Source organism: Spermophilus citellus, assembly GCF_964194105.1.
Source record: "Spermophilus citellus genome assembly, chromosome: 13".
Classification (NCBI taxonomy): Eukaryota; Metazoa; Chordata; class Mammalia; order Rodentia; family Sciuridae; genus Spermophilus; species Spermophilus citellus.
This window is the reverse complement of record NC_138193.1, coordinates 79,233,488-79,245,384: the sequence shown is the minus strand read 5'-3', so window position 1 is coordinate 79,245,384 and position 11,897 is coordinate 79,233,488.

Sequence of the window (11,897 nt, the reverse complement as noted above, 5' to 3'; positions counted from 1 at the left end):
CCCTTTTTATAAATGAGGAAAATGAGGAATAGAGAAGTTAAATAATTCATATAAAGTCACATCAGTACTAAATTGCAGATGTGGGATTCAGAACCAGTGATATGCTTTACTCCAAAGCCAGTACTTTTAAATATATCCATATACCATCAGTGTGAAGCAAAGATCTTTATTTTTCAACTATGGTGGCCCCTGCAATACTTTGAATCCTTGAGACATTCAGAAACAGTTGAATCTCTAAATACACTAAATAAAGTACTGTCTAACCACCTGAAACAAAACAAGGCCATTTTCTTTATTGGCTTTGAACTAATTGAAATTCCACAGAAGCAAAAATTCTTAACATAGATGCAACTGTTTCACCCACTAAAGTGTAAGATACTTGGATCTAGAAACTAAGTCTTGTGCATTTTTTATCCCCAACCCACCTCCATCCTCTCCATTCACCTACTCAGTGGCTAGTAATGCTTGACAAATACTCAATAAGACAGTAGACTAATCCCTGAGCCCAAAAATGTGCCTGGAGTTAAAAAAATAAAATAAATCCTTTCTCATTCTAGAAAAGTTAACTAGAGCTCCTATTCCAGCTAGGTTCCCATTTATAAAACTGACTATACTTCTGGTGATTCAAACTTTTTCCCCCTTAGAAACAATCACTTAGTGTGATAATTAATTTTAGCTGTCAACTTAACTGAATTAAGACATGGCCTGATGGCTGGCACAGCATTGCTTCTAGATAAGTCGATGAGGCATTTCCAGAAGAGACTGGCAGTTGAACTTGTGGACTAAGTAAAGAAGATCCTCCCTCACCCAATGTGGGCAGGCACATCCACTTGCTAAAGGCCTGAATAGAGCAAAAAGGAGAGGAAGGTGGAATTTTCTCTCTGTATTCTGGAGTCGAAACATGCATTTTGTCTGCCCTTGGACATTAGAACTCGAGATTCTCTGGCCTTTGTACTCCAGAACTTGTGCTTGTGGCCCTTTAGTTTCTTAGATATTCGGCCTTGGACAAAGGGTTTAGTCATTACCTCCCCTGATTTTGAGAGCTTTGGATCAGCCCATGTTTCCAGCTACATTGGTTCTCCAGCTTTCAGGTAGCCTATGGTACCATTTATGGCCTCCATAATTTCATGAGCAAATTCTCTTAATAAATCCCCTCTCGTCTGTCTGTCTCTCATATTTGTTGTTTCTCTGGAGAATGCTCACTGATATAATTAGAATGGTGGAAGAGTGTTTCAGATTGGAAGACACACAAACTGTAACTGTGTCCTATTTCATAAATTTCCATATTAGCTCCTCCCTATCCCTCTTCTCACTATAAGAAGCTGTCATTCCTAAACGACAAGTTACTAGTTTCAATGAGCTTCAAAGACTAATTCAACCAGTAATTTAGAGATTTCCTGCAAAATCTTAGAGATTCTAAAACAAAAAGGAAACTGCCTTTGTTTCCCACATGAGAAATGGGTTTCTTGTTAAGGTTAGGTTGGTAGGTGGAGTTCCCAAACTTGGCCTGTCCTGTTACTCCTAAATCTGATTAGAAGCAGCAGCATAATACCAATGTCCTAGTCCATCATGGAGGCCATTTTTCTAGCCCAAAATAAATTTGTCTGTCTTTCTTAGAAGAAAGATCCAAGGGATTAAAATCCAGACTATTAACTGAGTATCAAATGGATCTTGGGAAAGCATAAATTAAGCCCAAGGAATTTGATTATACAGATTTTTCAAGGAATTGAAATCAAATATTTAAATTTCTCATAGGAAGTTAAATTATGTGACCTGTATATAGAAATATAATTTCTATCTTCAGGCAGACATTTGAAATTTTTAATGTTTTATCCTACTCTTTTTCTAATATCTCAAGGTATTTTTTAACGAATGCAATTAGAAATAAGATTGAGACTCATAAAAAGCATAAACAAAGATGAAAATGCTGTATCTATTGCATGGTCCACTCTTCCACTCATCACTTTGCCTAGCAAATTCAATAAGAAGCACACAATTTATTGTTCTCGGGAGCAGACAAATTATGACATTGTCTTGTGGTGAATTCTCATCAGTAGTGTCCAGGGACCACCTCAAAGGTCTAAAATTTCCACTAAATGGCCTGAGATCTAAGTATGGAAACCCCAAAGGGCTCATTTAGATCTTAATGATGGCATGGTTGGTCGAGTTGCCAAAAAAGATAATGGCAGCATAGTGGGGCTGGACTTATTTTAGTTTAATGTAGACTAATTACACAGAGACACATCTGGAGACTCTTTATCAGAACGAGGTTTTATATCTAGTACCTTTGGTCTGTATTCCAGCATAACAAATTGAAACTGTCCTGCAAAATGCTTGCCTGAAACATTTATCCAGGAATGGCTATAATCATAATTTTAATACTAGAGCTTTCACACATTAAATAGAATTCAAATTCAGAAAAACTTTGTGTTTCATATCAGTCTATGTCCAAGTTTGTCCATACTTTTTTAAAGTTAGGTTTATTGAGTTATAATTTACATAGAATAAAACGACTTTTTTATTCAGATAAACATATATAGTTGTGTAACCACCATCACAATTAATCAAAATATAGTGTTCTAGGGGCTGTGTTGTGGCTCAGTGATGGAGTGCCCGCCTAGCATGTGTGAGGCACTGGGTTTGAACCTCAGCACCTCATATAAATAAATGAATAAAAGTCCATCAACAACTGAAAATATATATATATAGTGTTCTATATCTTCCATCAACCCCTAAAACCCCTCCTTCCACCTTAGGCAACCAATAATTAGCTCTCTGTTCCAATAATTTTACCTTTTCCAGAAAGTCATATAAATGGAATCCCAGAGTATGTGACCATTCCCATCTGATTTCTTTCAGTATAATACATTTGAGATTAATCCATGTCATTATATTTATCAGTTTCTTTCTTTTTACAGCCAGAGGTCCATTGTATGGATGTACCAGTTTGATAATCCATTTACCAGTTAAACATTTAGTTGTTTCCATGTTAAGCTATCATGAATAATGCCACTGTGAACATCCATGTACAAGTTTCTGTGTAAACATGTTTTCATTTCTCTATAGTAAATAAATATCTAGAAATAGGTTGCTGAATGATGTAGTGTGTGTTTAGTTGTATAAGAAACTACTAAATTGTTTTCCATGGTACATGCAAAATGGTACAGTTACCATTCAACTTGTACCACATCCTTGCCAGACCTTAATATTGTCAGTTTTTTTAATTTCTTTTTACCATTCCAGTAAGTAAATAAGGGTTTTTGTTATAGTTTCAATTTGTATCTTCCTAATGACTAATGATGTTTATTACTAATGTATTTATTTTTCATCTATATATCTTCTTAGATGAAGTGTCTATTCAAATCTTTTATCAAACTTTAACTGTATTTTTGATTATTGAATTTTAAAGATTCCCATTATTGTAAATTTTAGTCCCTTATCATATTTTATCAAATATGAAATCTGGTTCTAAGAATTGTAATTTATTAGCTTATCACGGTGACACAATCTGTAGTCCCAGCTACTTGGTAGGCTGAGGGAGGAGGATCTCAAGTTCAAGGCCATCCTTGGCAACTTAGGGAGACCTTACCTCAAAATCAAAAGGGCTCAGAATGTAGCTCAGCAGTAGAGCTCCCCTGAGTTCAATCCCTAGTACTGTAGGAAAAAAAATACACACAAACACACACACACACAAACACACACACACACACATCTAATTTATCACAGGCAATTGCCAACAGAGTAGCACACAGAAAAATGATTCCTTCTTTGGCTACAAAGAAAATAACCAAAGACAAGTGTCATTCAAGAGTCTAACTGACAGAAGGAATCAAAGTCACTAATACCTCATCACTAATACCAAAATTCTAATTACCAGCATCACTCAAGACAGAAAACATTGTGTTTAGAAAAATGACCTCATTTCACAGTGAAAGATGATAAAAGTATGAGTTTTAAATACATTAACGTAGCATTCTAAAGTAATGCTATAAAATGGAGAAAGTGGTATTTATACATTTTAGGAAATAATTAAAAAGTTAGCTAAGCCATAATAGCTCATTTGTTTAGACTAAATCCTAAATCCTGATAGTTTACCAAGCAATTGCTGCTGGATCCTGCAAGTTAGACTTTAAAAGTATGTATTGTACTTATAAGGGCTTTTAATAACTTTCTACCATGAGCTTTTCTCAGTTTAATGATTCTAGGTCTACAACTCCTATAATTTTCAGGACTGTTTCTAGAAATCATTAGCTAACACTTCATATGTGTGTATATATACATATATATTTTCTTTTTTTTTTTTTTTTTTTTTTTTTTGGTACCAGAGATTGAACTCAGGACACTCAACCACTGAGCCACACTCCCCAGACCTATTTTTGTATTTTATTTAGAGACAGGATCTCACTGAGTTGCTTAGTGCCTTGTCATTACTGAGGCTGGCTTTGAACTTGCAACTTCTAACTCAACCTCCCAAGCCGATGGAATTACAGGTGTGCGCCACCAGACCTGGCTAGCACTTCTTATATTCTAATGCACATAAGAATCACCAGCAGAGCTTCTTTTAAATGCCAATTATCATTCTAGATTATGAGATTCCAAATTAATAAGTGTAAGGTGGTATCTATGTGTGTGTGAAAGCCACAATTTTTGATCCCAACAGAGTGTTCTGTACACTACAAAAAGAATAACATTTAATAGACACTTGATTTAAGAAGCTTAGAGGATGGAGCTATAGCCATATGGTAGCTTAAGACAGAATTTTAAGGATCTTAACCTTAAACATACCTTTTCAAAAGATAGACCAGATATTCATAGTTCCTCTAGCCCTCTAAATATATGTAGTTTATTAATTGAAAACAATGACAATAGCTAATGCTTATCGATTGCCTAATATTTTAAAGATTCTATAATAAGGTCGTTATGTACTTTTTTAGTTTTTGGATTTTTTTTTCATATTTAAAATAACTCTTTGAGCTGGGTGTGTTGGCCCATGACTGTAATCCTAGTGACTCAGGAGGCTGAGGCAGGAGAATAACAAGTTCAAGAGCAGCCTGAAGATAATTTAGAGACACCCTGTCTCAAAATAAAATTTAAAAAAGAGCTGGGGATATAGCTCAGTAGTAGAGCAACCGAGGGTTCAATCTGTACTACAAAAACAAACAAACAAAAAAAAAACTTTGAAGCAAAAAGTTGATGTATTTATTCCCATTTTAAGATGATAAAACTGAAGTGCTGAGGGAGTTTAAGTAATTCACCCAAATTTACAGAGCATAATTAAGTAGGTGTGTCAAATAACTGATAAACTAAAAAAGAAAAATAGTTCTATGAAGTACCTACTTCAACTAGAACTGTATTAATTATCCATTGATCCAAACAGATTCCCCCAAAATATTTTTTAATATCATATGCATTCTAAATAATTTACTTACTCTCCTGGCAAATAAAGTGGATGAATTGGAGTCCAGAGTAACAGAGTCTAAATGAATGCATACTCAAAGATATAGTGAAAATAATATATTCAGACTTTCTTGTACACAGCAAAAAAAGAATCTGAGTTGTCATTATTTTTTTAATTTAAATATAGTAGACTTAATTCAGTAGAAGAATAATGCTATTAAAGTCTTTTCTAATGATAAACAAGAAAGTCATTCCGAATTGACAGTGTCAACTCAAAAGGCAAAAAGAGTGCTATTCCTGAATAGAACAGTGTTCATATGCATACCAGAATAAGCCTGAATTTAATTGATAGAGAAAAGGAAGAGAAAGAAGGAAAAGAAGGAGAAAGAAGAGAAACAAGAAAAGAAGAGAAGGAGAAACATAAATTGTTTCTCTTTAGTTCTTGAAGGAAGTCACACAGATTCAGGATCTAGGCAAAGCTTGCTTGTTCTCCATGACTATATGTCACAGGTATTTCTAACAGAAAATAGAAATCTGCATGAAGTTCACAATATCAGTCAATAGCATTGGTGGGAATGAAATTGTTCTGACCAAAAGCTGCCATTCGACTCCTATCCAACCTACCTCTGTGAACAAGTTCATAAAAAGTCAGCTCACAGGGATCCTTGGACTGAATGAACAGGGGCCAATACAAGTGGTCTAAATGTCTGAAAAGCAAAGAGGTTTTGACATAATTTAGGTCACCAAGGAAATATATTATGACTCTTTTTAATGATGTTTGAAATAGTAAAGTTGATGTTAAAATAATTATTTTTAAAAAGATAATCCTGAAATTCTGAAAAACTGGTTTATTCAAAGAAATGAGTTACTTACTTGTTTTTCATTTATTAAACTCTTTCGCTACTTCTCCCCTTCACCCTGTCTACCCTTTCTACCTTTCTAGTCATAGGACACTATTTCATTGCTTGTGTCTTCACCAAAAAAATGGATAGGGCAGGACTGGAGTTGTGGCTCAGTGGTAGAGCACATGTCTAGCATGTGTGAGGCACTGGGTTTGATTCTCAGTGCAGCATATAAACAAAGAATAAAATAAAGGTCTTTAACATTATGTGTGTGTGTGTGTGTGTGTGTGTGTGTGTGTGTGTGTGTATTAATGTTCACAGAAACAAAAATGGACAGGGAAAAATCAAGCATATTAAATATGCTGTTAGAGTTTGGATTTTAAATGTCCCACAAAATTTTATAGAGTAAAAATTTGCTCCCCAGAGTGTCACTATTGGGAGATGGGGGACCTTTAGGAGGTGGATCTTACTGGGAAGTTTTTAGGCCATTGCGGGTGTGCCCTTGAAGGGGACTGTTCTCTTCTCTTCCTTGCTTCCTGGTCATAAGGTGAACAATTTTGTTCCACCACATGTTCCTGCCCTGATGTCCTACCTCACCAGAGGCCCAAACCCAGTGGGGCCATGTCAGTCATAGACTGGAACCTCCAGTTCTGTGATCTAAGATAAACCTTTTCTCTTTATAAGTTGATTGTCTCAGGTATTTATTATAGTGATGGAAAGCTGATTAACATTATGCTACTTGTTATGTGTCTCGTGAGAAGACAATTGAGATATAGTTTGATTGTTTTTGAAGAATTAGGCAGGACTTTCAGCTACGGTGAAGTAAAAGAGGTCTACAAATATCCCACCTCCCCATCCAAAAAACTCTAAAACTGGAATTGGTGGGGGGGGGGTTCAAAAAACATTTTAAGTTCCTTAGGTTATTTATTGCAAATATTTTTCTTACTTGTCTTTTAATTTTGCTTATAATGATTTTTCCATCAGAAATGTTTCATGCTTATATGGTTGACCTCTGGGATTTATGTCATACTCTAAAGAACTTTTTCATCCTGAGGGAAAGTTTCTTAGTCACTGAAAGACCAATTTTACACTAGTCATTATCTTGTGTTAGTGTTCTTAGTTTTATTTTTGGCTTCCTGAAGAGATTTGGCAGACCATTTAGAATCCTAGTGGGAGATTAGGATAATGCTCTAGTTCTTTGATAAGATTTCTTTTTCAACTTTAGTTTTATTAGCAGTGTGTTTTTAAAATTATCTATTCTTGTGACATGTTTTCCCATTTTAATATGTCTAGATATCAGTTGAAAACTTATTTAACATACCAACCACTTCCCCCTGCAGTCTGGCTTCCGGAGGTAGAGGGGCCTGGGAATCTGCTTTTAATCAAATCCCAGATGATTGTGATGTGGACCATCTACAAGTCTCACTTTTTAAAACTCTGGTTGGGAGCTCCCTTTTTTCCATTTGGTCAAATTTAAGTTAGGTTTCCTGTGAGTGATTGTATCAATCAGGGTCGCAATAGGAGATGAATATTGCATTCAAATTAAGATAAACTATTCTTAAGGGTATGGAACTCAGTAAGCGGACCACAGGAAAAAGCGAGAGAACATTGCTGCAACCCCTGGGCTTAAAGGCATGAGGAGAGAGAATGGTTGCTGTAGCTGGAGGAAATTCTATACAGTTGGTCTCCTTGAGAGAAGCAGTAAAGTTTGGTCAAGGAACAGAGCCAACCTGAGTTGGCAAAAGTGGAGAATAAAAAAAATCCTCACTTCATTCCTCTCCTTTGTTTTGCTTCCTGAGATCCATCCCAAGGGGCCAGACTGGAACCTGTTAGGTTTCCTATAGAGGTCAGCCTTCTGGGACAAAAAGCAGGGTGAAAAAAGGTGGCAAATGGTCCTAGAAGAACTAACTGAGGATGTCTGGCACAAGGTCTAGGGAAGAATTGTACCCTGGAGTACAACATGTGTGACAGAGAAAGAAAAGCCTTCTTGAAGGGAAAGCGTGGGAAAGAAGATCAGTAGCAATACTTAAGATCTGGTATTCCAATAAGGAAACCACATATTCTATACCATAGACTGGAACAAGTTGTCTATTTTTTAATTTGAGAAGTAATTAAAGGAAATGTTTTATGTTAGTTGCACATTAAATTATCAGTGTTACTCAAGAGTAAATTTATATAAGTTCTGGTCTGTCCTAATTCTAGAAATTTTGTTATTGTAGTACCCCAACACATAAAGCACAAAAGCCGTTCATTTTTACTCCTGGGTGGTAAGCTTGCTTCACCCTGCACCAGCCTACTGATAAGAATGAACCACAAATGCCAACAGGAATAGATGGTAATCACCCTGGAACCTGCCCTTTTCCACACCCAGCCAGCATTGGCTTGGATTCCATCTCTGTCAAGATTGAAAGCTCTGGCCCTAAAAATACTACTTTTTGCAAGAGGCCTGATATGTTAGCTCTGCACTTGTTACCCGTTATTCTGTACCACTCAGGATTTCTTGGATTGATTTGGCTTACTTGCAATTTAATATGACTTTTTGTGGGCATATAACCTTTAAAATGGTCTGAAAAGTGTGTATTTGCATTTCTAAATATCATCAACAGGAATGAATCAGCAATGGTGTTTTAGTGACATGCATAACTGCCAGATCCTCTAGTCCCTTCTTGCAGTCACCTCCTGTTTCATTTAGCAAACACCATGTGTGAGCTCTCATGGTAACTCAGTTATTGTCAAGTGCATTGGCACCAATTAAACTGTTTTTCTTGTCTTTTAAAGATGTCTTTCTCTTCATTCCCTAGATGCTGCTCAATGGTTGTGTTGGAAGCCAAAATCTAATAAAAGCAGAACATCAGATATATTTATGCCTTGCCTTATGGAACAATTTTATCAACAGGAAGGTAAAGGAAATAATGAGAGAAACTGTTATATTGAACTAAATTTTAACCCAACAAAGGATCTGGCTAATGATTTACAAGTGACCGACACCTTGGGAGAAATAAACAATATCAGTTGGAGTTAGTCCCTGACCAGGCACCGTGCTGAACTCTGGATGAAGAGCAGGACACATAAAGGCACAATTCTACTTTCCCAGTGCTCTCTGGCAATTTCTAGGAAGGAACAGAAAACTATGTACAGATCTGCATGAAGTAGGGGTATCCAAACAACTCACATCGTCTTACCTTTAAAATTTGAATTTATTGTTCAAATGTTTTGTTAACATAATATTATGATTCAAAATGTAAAAAAATACAAAGGAAATGAAACAGAAATTCTGTCACCTCTGTTCCCCAGCAATATAGTTTAGTTCCCCTACCCATGAGCAATCTATTTTACTAGTTTCTTGAGAATCTTCTTCTTCTTCTTTCTTTTTTTTTTCTGGTACCAGGGATTGAACTCAGGGACACTCAACCACTGAGCCACATCAGCCCTACTTTGTATTTTATTTAAAGACAGGGTCTCACTGAGTCGCTTAGCACCTCACTTTTGCTGAAGCTGGCTTTGAACTCATGATCCTCCTCTCTCGGCCTCACAAAATGCTGGGATTACAGGTGTGTGCCACCATGCCTGGCTCTTGAGACATTTTTCAGAGAAAATTCTATGCTTATACAAACAAATGGGCAAATAATTTATTTTATCAAACCTAAGATGCCATCAATTACAAGAAGCACCATTATTGTTTTTATTACTATAAAACCATTTTTTAAAAGCCTGCCAATGAAACAATGACATGCCATTTATTATGGAAAAATAGCACATTCTAATTTCAGAAACATCAAAAATGTAAAAATATGTACATATTGAAATCAATGAATTTTGGCTATATTCATTTGTTCCAATGTTGCACAGAAGATAGTATCTGATGTTTATGATTCTGTATTCAACAATATACCCTGAACTTATTCCACATCATTACCTAAGTTAGTTCCTTCTTTTTCTGGCTGAATAGTATTCCATGGCAGAGCAGTGAAGTCAGGGCTTTAACATGTATGTTGTAAGTCAGAAAGTAGAGAAGGAATAAATTGTTCTTTGGAAAAGACAGTGAATAAACTGTAGATAGTTAAAAGAAAAAACACAATAATCCATATTTTGCCTCTTTTTCCTCTAAAAATAAAGTTCTTCAACTTGGAAAGTATAAGAAAAATGCCATGAAGTTTGACATAGGAAAAAAATAGTAAAATGATGTTAGACAATATAAAGGAGTCAATATCTCTTGAGTTTGGACAAATACAAACCACAGCCGTAAAACAAATAAACACCAAATGGCAGAAGCATTCTTGGGAATTTTTGTGAAATAATGAAGAAAAGAAGAGGGGGCTGAAGATTTGCTTTTTCTTTTCTTTCTAGTACTGGGGATTGAACCCAGAGACACTTGACCACTGAGTTACATCCCAGCCCTTCTTATTTTTGATTTTGAGTCAGGGTCTTGCTAAATTGCCCAGGCTGGCCTCCAACCTGTGATCCTCCTGCCTCCGTGCCCCCAAGTTAGAAATTACAGGCACGTGCTACCGTTCTAGATAGGGCAAAAGAATTTTACAGGGGCTGGGGTTGTAGCTCAGTGGTGGAGTGTTCGCCTACCACTGGGTTCAATCCTCAGAGCCACACAAATATATAAATAAATAATAAAAGCTATTTTAAAAATTTTACAAAGGTAGGAAATGTAGATTATAGGAAATACAGGCTTGTAAGATTTCCCATCCTCCCAAAGGTTTTGAATACATATTAAACAGATGGTTTATTAACATTTAAAGAATATAAATGCCATATGTTTTATTTTTAATTTAAAGAAAAGGAGGTGATCAAAAGGAGCCAGAACAGGCTTGCCATAGATGTTGTGCCCTACCTAGGCTGTGGGGAAAAGAACCAGGGAGACACCTACCTGCTGTGACCTACATGGTGCTTCCCATGGTCTCTGTGTGACCCATTATGGAGGCGATGAGCATAATGTTGAATGGAATTGGATTCCAATCCTGTTTCTAGCAATCCTGGTGACCTTGTGCAATGTACTTCATTTTATTTTTCCTTTCCTAAAATAAGGAGATTGCATTTATTGATCTCTAAATTATTTTCTGTTAATGGCAATTTGATTATAACCTGATGGGCCCGGAGAACCTGGGTATGGTTGGTGTTTTTATGATCTGTTGGTGGAAGTGATGCAGAAATGTGGGTTGGGTTGCCATCTAATTTCAAACAGGCGGACACTTGGGACCTCGTGAAAGATGCAGAGCAGAACCACCAACTCAACCATCCCTGGACTCCTGACTCCAAGAAACATAATAGACACTGCTAGCTTTAGGCCATGAGGGTTTAGGGTAATTTATTTCACGGCAATAGAGGACTACAATGAATACTTTTCTTAAAATTTTTTTTGTTGTTTTAGTTGTAGATGGACACAATACCTTTATTTTACTTATTTATTTTTATATAGTGCCTCAGACATGTTAGACAAGTGCTCTGTCACTGAGCCACAATCCCAGTCCCTAAGATCATTTTTGAAGGGACACTGACAAATCTAGTGTGTCCCAAGAAGGACAGCCAAGAATCACTAGGGTTTAAAACCCTGTGATGTGTGGAATGCACCTGAGGTGTTTGTTGGAGTAGGCAGCTCTTACAAGGACTGGGTGCTATGTTCCAGCATCTCTCAGCAGATGACTGGTG